Source organism: Rhinoderma darwinii, chromosome 3 (genome assembly GCF_050947455.1).
Source record: "Rhinoderma darwinii isolate aRhiDar2 chromosome 3, aRhiDar2.hap1, whole genome shotgun sequence".
NCBI lineage: Eukaryota > Metazoa > Chordata > Amphibia > Anura > Rhinodermatidae > Rhinoderma > Rhinoderma darwinii.
In genome coordinates this window covers 77923020-77938623 of record NC_134689.1, presented here as the reverse complement: position 1 = coordinate 77938623, position 15604 = coordinate 77923020, and the positions used below count along the sequence as shown (strand labels likewise).

The 15604-nt window shown below is 40.3% G+C and overlaps 9 non-coding genes across 9 annotated transcripts; all 9 read left to right on the top strand.

The window, feature by feature from the left end:
• Positions 1-6604: 6604 nt before the first annotated feature.
• On the top strand, positions 6605-6687 carry TRNAM-CAU (transfer RNA methionine (anticodon CAU)). The gene has a single exon. It is a non-coding gene; the product is annotated as a tRNA-Met (tRNA).
• A 964-nt stretch (positions 6688-7651) lies between these two features.
• TRNAL-CAG (transfer RNA leucine (anticodon CAG)) lies at positions 7652-7734 on the top strand. Its single transcript has one exon. It is a non-coding gene; the product is annotated as a tRNA-Leu (tRNA).
• Positions 7735-8193: 459 nt separating this feature from the next.
• Positions 8194-8276, top strand: TRNAL-CAG (transfer RNA leucine (anticodon CAG)). The gene has a single exon. It is a non-coding gene; the product is annotated as a tRNA-Leu (tRNA).
• A 996-nt stretch (positions 8277-9272) lies between these two features.
• Positions 9273-9355, top strand: TRNAL-CAG (transfer RNA leucine (anticodon CAG)). Its single transcript has one exon. It is a non-coding gene; the product is annotated as a tRNA-Leu (tRNA).
• A 996-nt stretch (positions 9356-10351) lies between these two features.
• Positions 10352-10434, top strand: TRNAL-CAG (transfer RNA leucine (anticodon CAG)). The gene has a single exon. It is a non-coding gene; the product is annotated as a tRNA-Leu (tRNA).
• A 996-nt stretch (positions 10435-11430) lies between these two features.
• On the top strand, positions 11431-11513 carry TRNAL-CAG (transfer RNA leucine (anticodon CAG)). The gene has a single exon. It is a non-coding gene; the product is annotated as a tRNA-Leu (tRNA).
• Positions 11514-12267: 754 nt separating this feature from the next.
• On the top strand, positions 12268-12350 carry TRNAL-CAG (transfer RNA leucine (anticodon CAG)). Its single transcript has one exon. It is a non-coding gene; the product is annotated as a tRNA-Leu (tRNA).
• Positions 12351-13346: 996 nt separating this feature from the next.
• TRNAL-CAG (transfer RNA leucine (anticodon CAG)) lies at positions 13347-13429 on the top strand. The gene has a single exon. It is a non-coding gene; the product is annotated as a tRNA-Leu (tRNA).
• Positions 13430-15501: 2072 nt separating this feature from the next.
• On the top strand, positions 15502-15584 carry TRNAL-CAG (transfer RNA leucine (anticodon CAG)). The gene has a single exon. It is a non-coding gene; the product is annotated as a tRNA-Leu (tRNA).
• The last annotated feature ends 20 nt before the right edge of the window (positions 15585-15604 follow it).

Sequence of the window (15604 nt, the reverse complement as noted above, 5' to 3'; positions counted from 1 at the left end):
CTAGTGCCGGGATAAACGAGGGGTTTGAAAGGTTTAACCTCCTACACTGTGTGTCGCCATTTTTTGAGGTAACCCACAGTGTAGTAGGTTTACATACAGTAGTAAACACACACAAACACTAACATACATTGAAATCTCTTACCTGCTCCTGCCGCCGCGGCTCCCTCCGGCCCATCCGCTCCGTTTGCTGCCGCTGTTCCATGTGCACAAGTCCGGAAGCCGCGACCGGAAGTAGTAATATTACTGTCCGGCCGCGACTTCCGGTCCACAGGAAAATGGCGCCGGACGGCGCCAATTTCGAATAGGACTGTGTGGGAGCGGCGCATGCGCAGTTCCCACACAGACGCCGTACACGGCAGTCAATGGGACGGGAGCCGTTCGCAGTCCCTATGGGACTGTGGCTGCCATATTCCATGTCTGTGTGTGTCGTTAATCGACACACACAGAAATGGAACAAAAAATGGCAGCCCCCATAGGGAAGAAAAAGTGTAAAAATAAGAAACAGTAAAACACAAACACACAAATGAATATAAACGTTTTTATTAAAGCACTAACATCTTTAACATATAAAAAAATTATTTGTGATGACACTGTTCCTTTAAACAAACTGCAATGTCATTCCGACAGCGCTAGTGAAAAAACCCACTATGCCAAAACACGCCCCAAAATGTTAGACTCTTCAGATGACTGGCTTGGCATCCAATCTTGAAAGTTTTCTTATTTGTGTAGGATAGGATGACCGAGCAGTCTCTCGTGAAGGCGTGGATTTAAATCCCACTTTTGAATACTCATATTTAAGTAAACTATGTAAGACAATACCGATTCCTCTGCTTACTTGAGTGAATGTTATAGAGAATGGAACTCCACTAAACTACTGCTGGGTACCTCCCAGGGTAGTTTTTCTGTATTTTCAGGTTAAAGCAAGAACAAGGGTTCTTCAGGACCTCTTTTTTACAGCACTGTTAATCATAAACCAATAACTACATGATGGAAATGGACAAGAAACAGTACTAATCTTTCTATTTTCTATTTCATATTTAACCGGTTAAGGACTAGGCTGTTTTACAGCTAAATGACCAGAGCAAATTTCACAATTTTGCTATGCGCTTTTTTAGATGACTATAACTCAGCAGGTGAATAAAGTTCATCTTTGAATTTTACACCCTTTTTAAAGGACAGATAGGGCTTTGTTTTAGTGGCATTTGTGAGTATATATAATTATTTTTTTTTTCTCTAAAGTGGGCAAAATTGGAAAAAAATGCAAGAATTTAACAATTGCGTCGGTTTATGCTAGCATTTTTCACACACGGTATGAACCACGGCCAAAATTAATCTCCTTTCACATTCTTTCACTTCTCCCGTGCATGGGGATACCAAATATGTGAGCCTTATTCACTGTGCGGGCATGTGCCAGGGCTTGGCATAAAAGGAGGCTTTTTGGCCTTTTCGGTCCAGGAATTTTGCATTTGATTTTAGAGCCGCATACTGTTTTCTGGGGGGCCTAATGCTGCTGAAACATTAGAAACACCCCATAAATGACTTCATTCACACAAGTAGACCCCACAAGGTTTCCTTCAAGGGGTTTATCATATTTTTAGCAAGTCCAGTTTTCTTCTGAAAGTTTCTTGAATAAGATGGAACAAAATAAAATCAGCACTTTTTTAGCAAATGCGTCAGTTTAGGCTAGTATTTTTCACACACGGTATAGACCACGGACAAAATTCATCTCCTTTCACGTTCTTCCACTTCTCCCGTGCATGGGGATACCAAATATGTGTGCCTTATTCACTGTGCGGGCATGTGCCAGGGCTTGGCATAAAAGGAGGCTTTTTGGCCTTTTCGGTCCAGGAATTCTGCACTTGATTTTAGAGCCGTATACTGTTTTCTGGTGGGCGTAATGCTGCTGAAACATTAGAAACACCCCATAAATGACTTCATTCACACAAGTAGACCCCACAAGGTTTCCTTCAAGGGGTTTATCATATTTTTAGCAAGTCCAGTTTTCTTCTGAAAGTTTCTTGAATAAGATGGAACAAAATAAAATCAGCACTTTTTTAGCAAATGGGTCAGTTTAGGCTAGTATTTTTCACACACGGTATAGACCACGGACAAAATTCATCTCCTTTCACGTTCTTCCACTTCTCCCGTGCATGGGGATACCAAATATGTGTGCCTTATTCACTGTGCGGGCATGTGCCAGGGCTTGGCATAAAAGGAGGCTTTTTGGCCTTTTCGGTCCAGGAATTTTGCATTTGATTTTAGAGCCGCATACTGTTTTCTGGGGGGCCTAATGCTGCTGAAAGATTAGAATCACCCCATAAATGACTTCATTCACACAAGTAGACCCCACAAGGTTTCCTTCAAGGGGTTTATCATATTTTTAGCAAGTCCAGTTTTCTTCTGAAAGTTTCTTGAATAAGATGGAACAAAATAAAATCAGGACTTTTTTAGCAAATGCGTCAGTTTAGGCTAGCATTTTTCACACACGGTATAGTCCACGGACAAAATTAATCTCCTTTCACATTCTTCCACTTCTCCCGTGCATGGGGATACCAAATATGTGTGCCTTATTCGCTGTGCGGGCATGTGCCATGGCTTGGCATAAAAGGAGGCTTTTTGGCCTTTTCGGTCCAGGAATTTTGCATTTGATTTTATAGCCGCATACTGTTTTCTGGGGGGCGTAATGCTGCTGAAACATTAGAAACACCCCATAAATGACTTCATTCACACAAGTAGACCCCACAAGGTTTTCTTCAAGGGGTTTATCATATTTTTAGCAAGTCCAGTTTTCTTCTGAAAGTTTCTTGAATAAGATGGAACAAAATAAAATCAGCACTTTTTTAGCAAATGCGTCAGTTTAGGCTAGCATTTTTCACACACGGTATAGACCACGGTCAAAATTCATCTCCTTTCACATTCTTCCACTTCTCCCGTGCATGGGGATACCAAATATGTGTGCCTTATTCACTGTGCGGGCATGTGCCAGGGCTTGGCATAAAAGGAGGCTTTTTGGTCCAGGAATTCTGCATTTGATTTTATAGCAGTGTACTGTTTTCTGGGGGGCCTAATGCTGCTGAAACATTAGAAACACCCCATAAATGACTTCATTCACACAAGTAGACCCCACAAGGTTTCCTTCAAGGGGTTTATCATATTTTTAGACAGTCCAGTTTTCTTCTGAAAGTTTCTTGAATAAGATGGAACAAAATAAAATTAGCTTTTTTTTTTAACAAATGCGTCAGTTTATGCTAGCTTTTTCACACACAAAATGGACCACGGACAAAATTCATCGCATTTCACATTCTTCCTCTTCTCCCGTGCATGGGGATACCAAATATGTGTGCTTTATTCATGGGCATGTGCCAGGGCTTGGCATAAAAAGAGGCTTTTTGGCCTTTTCGGTCCAGGAATTCTGCACTTGATTTTATAGCCGCATACTGTTTTCTGGGGGGTGTAATGCTGCTGAAACATTGGAAACACCCCATAAATGACTTCGTTCACACAAGTAGACCCCACAAGGTTTCCTTCAAGGGGTTTATCATATTTTTAGCAAGTCCAGTTTTCTTCTGAAAGTTTCTTGAATAAGATGGAACAAAATAAAATCAGCACTTTTTTAGCAAATGCGTCAGTTTAGGCTAGTATTTTTCACACACGGTATGAACCACGGCCAAAATTCATCTCCTTTCACGTTCTTCCACTTCTCCCGTGCATGGGGATACCAAATATGTGTGCCTTATTCACTGTGCGGGCATGTGCCAGGGCTTGGCATAAAAGGAGGCTTTTTGGCCTTTTCGGTCCAGGAATTCTGCACTTGACTTTATAGCCGCATACTGTTTTCTGGGGGGCCTAATGCTGCTGAAAGATTAGAATCACCCCATAAATGACTTCATTCACACAAGTAGACCCCACAAGGTTTTCTTCAAGGGGTTTATCATATTTTTAGACAGTCCAGTTTTCTTCTGAAAGTTTCTTGAATAAGATGGAACAAAATAAAATTAGCAATTTTTTAGCAAATGCGTCAGTTTATACCAGCATTTTTCACACACGGTATAGACCACGGTCAAAATTAATCTCCGTTCACATTCTGCCACTTCTCCCGTGCACGGGGATACCAAATATGTGGCCTTATTTATCACATAGAGATGTAGGAGGGCGGACGATAGAAGAAGATTATTTCACATATCGCTTTTTTTCAAAGCTGGTTTTACAAAACTCAACAGAGTTTCTATAAGGGTATGTTCACACGGCGGGGGTCCGTAACGGCTGAAATTACGGGGATGTTTCAGCCTGAAAACATCCCCGTAAATTCAGCCGTACCGGCATGTGCAGGCGCTTGAACGCCGCGTCAATTACGGCCGTAATTAGCGCTGCTATTCATTGGAGTCAATGAATAGCGGCTCCAATTACGGCCAAAGAAGTGACAGGTCACTTCTTCTACGCGGGCGTCAATTTACGCGCCGTCATTTGACAGCGGCGCGTAAATATACGCCTCGTGTGAACAGACAAACGTCTGCCCATTGCTTTCAATGGGCAGATGTTTGTCAGCGCTATTGAGGCGCTATTTTCGGACGTAATTCGGGGCAAAAACGCCCGATTTACGTCCGTAAATAGGCCGTGTGAACATACCCTAACACTTCCAAAATATCTGCTCGTCCACACTTACATTCTGCTCAGGGGTGTAGAGTTGCAGAAATAAATTATTCAGGGAATTTATTAGCGGTCTTATTTTGAACAACCGATCCCGGTTTGCATCGGTACTTGGGGGGGCCTGTGCGTTGTCATTGAAGTTGAGGAACCTCATTATTGTCTCATAACGAGACCTGGGCATTACTGCAGAATATACTGGGGTGGCTTGGGCGGGTCTTGTTGACCAGTAAGACCTAATGGAGGGCTTTTTGACAATACCCATATTTAGGGTGAGCCCCAAATTTTTTTTTAATTCCTGCAAATTGGTGGGCGTCCAATCTCTGGCATGGGTGGATGAAGGTTTCTGCCTTATATATTGCGTGGCATATAAATTTGTTTCGTGGACAATCTGATTTAGGATGTCGTCCGTTATAAATAAATGGAAGTAATCCATTTGGACAAAATTTGTATTGTCCACGGTTATGCCAGGAGTGGCCGTAAATCCGTGGATTCTAGGCCCAAAAGATGGGGCAGGTGCCCATACAAGAGCCTGGACTGGAGGGACCAGGCTGTCCCGTGCTACAGCGCTACTTGGCCCTGCGCTTTCATGTTCTGCAGTTTCGACTGCATCAGGGACAACGTCCCCTGAAGATGAACCTGAAGTGACGCTGTCATCGTCACTACCTAAAACAGGTTCCATCTCGGACGCCATCTCTGATGCGGTCTCCGACTCAGACCACAGCATGGCGTATGCCTCCTCGGCGCTAAACAACTTCCTCGCCATAACGTAACTAACACTAACACTAACTAAACAAATTTTATTTTTTTATTTTTTTTATAAAACACACAAACTAAGGCCCCATGCACACGACCGTGCCCGCAATTGCTGTCCGCGATCGCGGGCACGGCCGGCCGCTGACTGACAGCCGCATTTTCGTGCCGTGCTCCCATACAAAGTATGGGAGCACGGCCCGCAAAATGCGAAAGAACGGACATGTTCCATAATTCCCGGAACATTTCCACGGCACTGACACCCTTCCGTACGGAGGTTTTTTGCTGTCGTGTGCATGGGGCCTAACTGCTATATATATCTACACTACCGCTTTTTCTTATTTTTCTGAAAGGCTTGGCTTTTCTATAAGTCTGGATGGCGGAGCGGTCTAAGGCGCTGCGTTCAGGTCGCAGTCTCCCCTGGAGGCGTGGGTTCAAATCCCACTTCTGACAATACAACTTTTATTAAACACACTGCAATGTCATTCCGACAGCGCTAGTGAAAAAACCCACTATGCCAAAACACGCCCCAAAATGTTAGACTCTTCAGATGACTGGCTTGGCATCCAATCTTGAAAGTTTTCTTATTTGTGTAGGATAGGATGACCGAGCAGTCTCTCGTGAAGGCGTGGATTTAAATCCCACTTTTGAATGCTCATATTTAAGTAAACTATGTAAGACAATACCGATTCCTCTGCTTACTTGAGTGAATGTTATAGAGAATGGAACTCCACTAAACTACTGCTGGGTACCTCCCAGGGTAGTTTTTCTGTATTTTCAGGTTAAAGCAAGAACAAGGGTTCTTCAGGACCTCTTTTTTACAGCACTGTTAATCATAAACCAATAACTACATGATGGAAATGGACAAGAAACAGTACTAATCTTTCTATTTTCTATTTCATATTTAAGTAACTATGTAAGACAATACAGATTCCTCTGCTTACTTGAGTGAATGTTATAGAGAATGGAACTCCACTAAACTACTGCTGGGTACCTCCCAGGGTAGTTTTTCTGTATTTTCAGGTTAAAGCAAGAACAAGGGTTCTTCAGGACCTCTTTGTTACAGCACTGTTAATCATAAACCAATAACTACATGATGGAAATGGACAAGAAACAGTTCTAATCTTTCTATTTTAAATTCCCAAAAACTGGACCCTTAACATGACGGTTTTTTCTTCCATTTCTGAAAGGCTTGGCTTTTCTATAAGTCAGGATGGCCGAGCGGTCTAAGGCGCTGCGTTCATGTCGCAGTCTCCCCTGGAGGCGTGGGTTCAAATCCCACTTCTGACAATACAACTTTTCTTAAACACACTGCAATGTCATTCCGACACGCCCCAAAATGTTAGACTCTTCAGATGACTGGCTTGGCATCCAATCTTGAAAGTTTTCTTATTTGTGTAGGATAGGATGACCGAGCAGTCTCTCGTGAAGGCGTGGATTTAAATCCCACTTTTGAATACTCATATTTAAGTAAACTATGTAAGACAATACCGATTCCTCTGCTTACTTGAGTGAATGTTATAGAGAATGGAACTCCACTAAACTACTGCTGGGTACCTCCCAGGGTAGTTTTTCTGTATTTTCAGGTTAAAGCAAGAACAAGGGTTCTTCAGGACCTCTTTTTTACAGCACTGTTAATCATAAACCAATAACTACATGATGGAAATGGACAAGAAACAGTACTAATCTTTCTATTTTCTATTTCATATTTAAGTAACTATGTAAGACAATACAGATTCCTCTGCTTACTTGAGTGAATGTTATAGAGAATGGAACTCCACTAAACTACTGCTGGGTACCTCCCAGGGTAGTTTTTCTGTATTTTCAGGTTAAAGCAAGAACAAGGGTTCTTCAGGACCTCTTTGTTACAGCACTGTTAATCATAAACCAATAACTACATGATGGAAATGGACAAGAAACGGTACTAATCTTTCTATTTTCTATTTCATATTTAAGTAACTATGTAAGACAATACAGATTCCTCTGCTTACTTGAGTGAATGTTATAGAGAATGGAACTCCACTAAACTACTGCTGGGTACCTCCCAGGGTAGTTTTTCTGTATTTTCAGGTTAAAGCAAGAACAAGGGTTCTTCAGGACCTCTTTGTTACAGCACTGTTAATCATAAACCAATAACTACATGATGGAAATGGACAAGAAACAGTTCTAATCTTTCTATTTTAAATTCCCAAAAACTGGACCCTTAACATGACGGTTTTTTCTTCCATTTCTGAAAGGCTTGGCTTTTCTATAAGTCAGGATGGCCGAGCGGTCTAAGGCGCTGCGTTCAGGTCGCAGTCTCCCCTGGAGGCGTGGGTTCAAATCCCACTTCTGACAATACAACTTTTATTAAACACGACCCAAAATGTTAGACTCTTCAGATGACTGTCTTGGCATCCAATCTTGAAAGTTTTCTTATTTGTGTAGGATAGGATGACCGAGCAGTCTCTCGTGAAGGCGTGGATTTAAATCCCACTTTTGAATACTCATATTTAAGTAAACTATGTAAGACAATACCGATTCCTCTGCTTACTTGAGTGAATGTTATAGAGAATGGAACTCCACTAAACTACTGCTGGGTACCTCCCAGGGTAGTTTTTCTGTATTTTCAGGTTAAAGCAAGAACAAGGGTTCTTCAGGACCTCTTTGTTACAGCACTGTTAATCATAAACCAATAACTACATGATGGAAATGGACAAGAAACAGTTCTAATCTTTCTATTTTAAATTCCCAAAAACTGGACCCTTAACATGACGGTTTTTTCTTCCATATCTGAAAGGCTTGGCTTTTCTATAAGTCAGGATGGCTGAGTGGTCTAAGGCGCTGCGTTCAGGTCGCAGTCTCCCCTGGAGGCGTGGGTTCAAATCCCACTTCTGACAATACAACTTTTATTAAACACACTGCAATGTCATTCCGACAGCGCTAGTGAAAAAACCCACTATGCCAAAACACGCCCCAAAATGTTAGACTCTTCAGATGACTGGCTTGGCATCCAATCTTGAAAGTTTTCTTATTTGTGTAGGATAGGATGACCGAGCAGTCTCTCGTGAAGGCGTGGATTTAAATCCCACTTTTGAATACTCATATTTAAGTAAACTATGTAAGACAATACCGATTCCTCTGCTTACTTGAGTGAATGTTATAGAGAATGGAACTCCACTAAACTACTGCTGGGTACCTCCCAGGGTAGTTTTTCTGTATTTTCAGGTTAAAGCAAGAACAAGGGTTCTTCAGGACCTCTTTTTTACAGCACTGTTAATCATAAACCAATAACTACATGATGGAAATGGACAAGAAACAGTACTAATCTTTCAATTTTCAATTTCATATTTAAGTAACTATGTAAGACAATACAGATTCCTCTGCTTACTTGAGTGAATGTTATAGAGAATGGAACTCCACTAAACTACTGCTGGGTACCTCCCAGGGTAGTTTTTCTGTATTTTCAGGTTAAAGCAAGAACAAGGGTTCTTCAGGACCTCTTTTTTACAGCACTGTTAATCATAAACCAATAACTACATGATGGAAATGGACAAGAAACAGTACTAATCTTTCTATTTTCTATTTCATATTTAAGTAACTATGTAAGACAATACAGATTCCTCTGCTTACTTGAGTGAATGTTATAGAGAATGGAACTCCACTAAACTACTGCTGGGTACCTCCCAGGGTAGTTTTTCTGTATTTTCAGGTTAAAGCAAGAACAAGGGTTCTTCAGGACCTCTTTGTTACAGCACTGTTAATCATAAACCAATAACTACATGATGGAAATGGACAAGAAACAGTTCTAATCTTTCTATTTTAAATTCCCAATAACTGGACCCTTAACATGACGGTTTTTTCTTCCATATCTGAAAGGCTTGGCTTTTCTATAAGTCAGGATGGCCGAGTGGTCTAAGGCGCTGCGTTCAGGTCGCAGTCTCCCCTGGAGGCGTGGGTTCAAATCCCACTTCTGACAATACAACTTTTATTAAACACACTGCAATGTCATTCCGACAGCGCTAGTGAAAAAACCCACTATCCCAAAACACGCCCCAAAATGTTAGACTCTTCAGATGACTGGCTTGGCATCCAATCTTGAAAGTTTTCTTATTTGTGTAGGATAGGATGACCGAGCAGTCTCTCGTGAAGGCGTGGATTTAAATCCCACTTTTGAATACTCATATTTAAGTAAACTATGTAAGACAATACCGATTCCTCTGCTTACTTGAGTGAATGTTATAGAGAATGGAACTCCACTAAACTACTGCTGGGTACCTCCCAGGGTAGTTTTTCTGTATTTTCAGGTTAAAGCAAGAACAAGGGTTCTTCAGGACCTCTTTTTTACAGCACTGTTAATCATAAACCAATAACTACATGATGGAAATGGACAAGAAACAGTACTAATCTTTCAATTTTCAATTTCATATTTAAGTAACTATGTAAGACAATACAGATTCCTCTGCTTACTTGAGTGAATGTTATAGAGAATGGAACTCCACTAAACTACTGCTGGGTACCTCCCAGGGTAGTTTTTCTGTATTTTCAGGTTAAAGCAAGAACAAGGGTTCTTCAGGACCTCTTTTTTACAGCACTGTTAATCATAAACCAATAACTACATGATGGAAATGGACAAGAAACAGTACTAATCTTTCTATTTTCTATTTCATATTTAAGTAACTATGTAAGACAATACAGATTCCTCTGCTTACTTGAGTGAATGTTATAGAGAATGGAACTCCACTAAACTACTGCTGGGTACCTCCCAGGGTAGTTTTTCTGTATTTTCAGGTTAAAGCAAGAACAAGGGTTCTTCAGGACCTCTTTGTTACAGCACTGTTAATCATAAACCAATAACTACATGATGGAAATGGACAAGAAACAGTTCTAATCTTTCTATTTTAAATTCCCAATAACTGGACCCTTAACATGACGGTTTTTTCTTCCATATCTGAAAGGCTTGGCTTTTCTATAAGTCAGGATGGCCGAGTGGTCTAAGGCGCTGCGTTCAGGTCGCAGTCTCCCCTGGAGGCGTGGGTTCAAATCCCACTTCTGACAATACAGCTTTTATTAAACACACTGCAATGTCATTCCGACAGCGCTAGTGAAAAAACCCACTATCCCAAAACACGCCCCAAAATGTTAGACTCTTCAGATGACTGGCTTGGCATCCAATCTTGAAAGTTTTCTTATTTGTGTAGGATAGGATGACCGAGCAGTCTCTCGTGAAGGCGTGGATTTAAATCCCACTTTTGAATACTCATATTTAAGTAAACTATGTAAGACAATACCGATTCCTCTGCTTACTTGAGTGAATGTTATAGAGAATGGAACTCCACTAAACTACTGCTGGGTACCTCCCAGGGTAGTTTTTCTGTATTTTCAGGTTAAAGCAAGAACAAGGGTTCTTCAGGACCTCTTTTTTACAGCACTGTTAATCATAAACCAATAACTACATGATGGAAATGGACAAGAAACAGTACTAATCTTTCAATTTTCAATTTCATATTTAAGTAACTATGTAAGACAATACAGATTCCTCTGCTTACTTGAGTGAATGTTATAGAGAATGGAACTCCACTAAACTACTGCTGGGTACCTCCCAGGGTAGTTTTTCTGTATTTTCAGGTTAAAGCAAGAACAAGGGTTCTTCAGGACCTCTTTTTTACAGCACTGTTAATCATAAACCAATAACTACATGATGGAAATGGGCAAGAAACAGTACTAATCTTTCTATTTTCTATTTCATATTTAAGTAACTATGTAAGACAATACAGATTCCTCTGCTTACTTGAGTGAATGTTATAGAGAATGGAACTCCACTAAACTACTGCTGGGTACCTCCCAGGGTAGTTTTTCTGTATTTTCAGGTTAAAGCAAGAACAAGGGTTCTTCAGGACCTCTTTGTTACAGCACTGTTAATCATAAACCAATAACTACATGATGGAAATGGACAAGAAACAGTTCTAATCTTTCTATTTTAAATTCCCAAAAACTGGACCCTTAACATGACGGTTTTTTCTTCCATATCTGAAAGGCTTGGCTTTTCTATAAGTCAGGATGGCCGAGCGGTCTAAGGCGCTGCGTTCAGGTCGCAGTCTCCCCTGGAGACGTGGGTTCAAATCCCACTTCTGACAATACAACTTTTTTTAAACACACTGCAATGTCATTCCGACAGCGCTAGTGAAAAAACCCACTATGCCAAAACACGCCCCAAAATGTTAGACTCTTCAGATGACTGGCTTGGCATCCAATCTTGAAAGTTTTCTTATTTGTGTAGGATAGGATGACCGAGCAGTCTCTCGTGAAGGCGTGGATTTAAATCCCACTTTTGAATACTCATATTTAAGTAAACTATGTAAGACAATACCGATTCCTCTGCTTACTTGAGTGAATGTTATAGAGAATGGAACTCCACTAAACTACTGCTGGGTACCTCCCAGGGTAGTTTTTCTGTATTTTCAGGTTAAAGCAAGAACAAGGGTTCTTCAGGACCTCTTTTTTACAGCACTGTTAATCATAAACCAATAACTACATGATGGAAATGGACAAGAAACAGTACTAATCTTTCTATTTTCTATTTCATATTTAAGTAACTATGTAAGACAATACAGATTCCTCTGCTTACTTGAGTGAATGTTATAGAGAATGGAACTCCACTAAACTACTGCTGGGTACCTCCCAGGGTAGTTTTTCTGTATTTTCAGGTTAAAGCAAGAACAAGGGTTCTTCAGGACCTCTTTGTTACAGCACTGTTAATCATAAACCAATAACTACATGATGGAAATGGACAAGAAACAGTTCTAATCTTTCTATTTTAAATTCCCAATAACTGGACCCTTAACATGACGGTTTTTTCTTCCATATCTGAAAGGCTTGGCTTTTCTATAAGTCAGGATGGCCGAGTGGTCTAAGGCGCTGCGTTCAGGTCGCAGTCTCCCCTGGAGGCGTGGGTTCAAATCCCACTTCTGACAATACAGCTTTTATTAAACACACTGCAATGTCATTCCGACAGCGCTAGTGAAAAAACCCACTATCCCAAAACACGCCCCAAAATGTTAGACTCTTCAGATGACTGGCTTGGCATCCAATCTTGAAAGTTTTCTTATTTGTGTAGGATAGGATGACCGAGCAGTCTCTCGTGAAGGCGTGGATTTAAATCCCACTTTTGAATACTCATATTTAAGTAAACTATGTAAGACAATACCGATTCCTCTGCTTACTTGAGTGAATGTTATAGAGAATGGAACTCCACTAAACTACTGCTGGGTACCTCCCAGGGTAGTTTTTCTGTATTTTCAGGTTAAAGCAAGAACAAGGGTTCTTCAGGACCTCTTTTTTACAGCACTGTTAATCATAAACCAATAACTACATGATGGAAATGGACAAGAAACAGTACTAATCTTTCAATTTTCAATTTCATATTTAAGTAACTATGTAAGACAATACAGATTCCTCTGCTTACTTGAGTGAATGTTATAGAGAATGGAACTCCACTAAACTACTGCTGGGTACCTCCCAGGGTAGTTTTTCTGTATTTTCAGGTTAAAGCAAGAACAAGGGTTCTTCAGGACCTCTTTTTTACAGCACTGTTAATCATAAACCAATAACTACATGATGGAAATGGACAAGAAACAGTACTAATCTTTCTATTTTCTATTTCATATTTAAGTAACTATGTAAGACAATACAGATTCCTCTGCTTACTTGAGTGAATGTTATAGAGAATGGAACTCCACTAAACTACTGCTGGGTACCTCCCAGGGTAGTTTTTCTGTATTTTCAGGTTAAAGCAAGAACAAGGGTTCTTCAGGACCTCTTTGTTACAGCACTGTTAATCATAAACCAATAACTACATGATGGAAATGGACAAGAAACAGTTCTAATCTTTCTATTTTAAATTCCCAAAAACTGGACCCTTAACATGACGGTTTTTTCTTCCATATCTGAAAGGCTTGGCTTTTCTACAAGTCAGGATGGCCGAGCGGTCTAAGGCGCTGCGTTCAGGTCGCAGTCTCCCCTGGAGACGTGGGTTCAAATCCCACTTCTGACAATACAACTTTTTTTAAACACACTGCAATGTCATTCCGACAGCGCTAGTGAAAAAACCCACTATGCCAAAACACGCCCCAAAATGTTAGACTCTTCAGATGACTGGCTTGGCATCCAATCTTGAAAGTTTTCTTATTTGTGTAGGATAGGATGACCGAGCAGTCTCTCGTGAAGGCGTGGATTTAAATCCCACTTTTGAATACTCATATTTAAGTAAACTATGTAAGACAATACCGATTCCTCTGCTTACTTGAGTGAATGTTATAGAGAATGGAACTCCACTAAACTACTGCTGGGTACCTCCCAGGGTAGTTTTTCTGTATTTTCAGGTTAAAGCAAGAACAAGGGTTCTTCAGGACCTCTTTTTTACAGCACTGTTAATCATAAACCAATAACTACATGATGGAAATGGACAAGAAACAGTACTAATCTTTCTATTTTCTATTTCATATTTAAGTAACTATGTAAGACAATACAGATTCCTCTGCTTACTTGAGTGAATGTTATAGAGAATGGAACTCCACTAAACTACTGCTGGGTACCTCCCAGGGTAGTTTTTCTGTATTTTCAGGTTAAAGCAAGAACAAGGGTTCTTCAGGACCTCTTTGTTACAGCACTGTTAATCATAAACCAATAACTACATGATGGAAATGGACAAGAAACAGTTCTAATCTTTCTATTTTAAATTCCCAAAAACTGGACCCTTAACATGACGGTTTTTTCTTCCATATCTGAAAGGCTTGGCTTTTCTATAAGTCAGGATGGCCGAGTGGTCTAAGGCGCTGCGTACAGGTCGCAGTCTCCCCTGGAGGCGTGGGTTCAAATCCCACTTCTGACAATACAACTTTTATTAAACACACTGCAATGTCATTCCGACAGCGCTAGTGAAAAAACCCACTATGCCAAAACACGCCCCAAAATGTTAGACTCTTCAGATGACTGGCTTGGCATCCAATCTTGAAAGTTTTCTTATTTGTGTAGGATAGGATGACCGAGCAGTCTCTCGTGAAGGCGTGGATTTAAATCCCACTTTTGAATACTCATATTTAAGTAAACTATGTAAGACAATACCGATTCCTCTGCTTACTTGAGTGAATGTTATAGAGAATGGGACTCCACTAAACTACTGCTGGGTACCTCCCAGGGTAGTTTTTCTGTATTTTCAGGTTAAAGCAAGAACAAGGGTTCTTCAGGACCTCTTTTTTACAGCATTAATCATAAACCAATAACTACATGATGGAAATGGACAAGAAACAGTACTAATCTTTCTATTTTCTATTTCATATTTAAGTAACTATGTAAGACAATACAGATTCCTCTGCTTACTTGAGTGAATGTTATAGAGAATGGAACTCCACTAAACTACTGCTGGGTACCTCCCAGGGTAGTTTTTCTGTATTTTCAGGTTAAAGCAAGAACAAGGGTTCTTCAGGACCTCTTTTTTACAGCACTGTTAATCATAAACCAATAACTACATGATGGAAATGGACAAGAAACAGTACTAATCTTTCAATTTTCAATTTCATATTTAAGTAACTATGTAAGACAATACAGATTCCTCTGCTTACTTGAGTGAATGTTATAGAGAATGGAACTCCACTAAACTACTGCTGGGTACCTCCCAGGGTAGTTTTTCTGTATTTTCAGGTTAAAGCAAGAACAAGGGTTCTTCAGGACCTCTTTTTTACAGCACTGTTAATCATAAACCAATAACTACATGATGGAAATGGACAAGAAACAGTACTAATCTTTCTATTTTCTATTTCATATTTAAGTAACTATGTAAGACAATACAGATTCCTCTGCTTACTTGAGTGAATGTTATAGAGAATGGAACTCCACTAAACTACTGCTGGGTACCTCCCAGGGTAGTTTTTCTGTATTTTCAGGTTAAAGCAAGAACAAGGGTTCTTCAGGACCTCTTTGTTACAGCACTGTTAATCATAAACCAATAACTACATGATGGAAATGGACAAGAAACAGTTCTAATCTTTCTATTTTAAATTCCCAAAAACTGGACCCTTAACATGACGGTTTTTTCTTCCATATCTGAAAGGCTTGGCTTTTCTATAAGTCAGGATGGCCGAGCGGTCTAAGGCGCTGCGTTCAGGTCGCAGTCTCCCCTGGAGACGTGGGTTCAAATCCCACTTCTGACAATACAACTTTTTTTAAACAC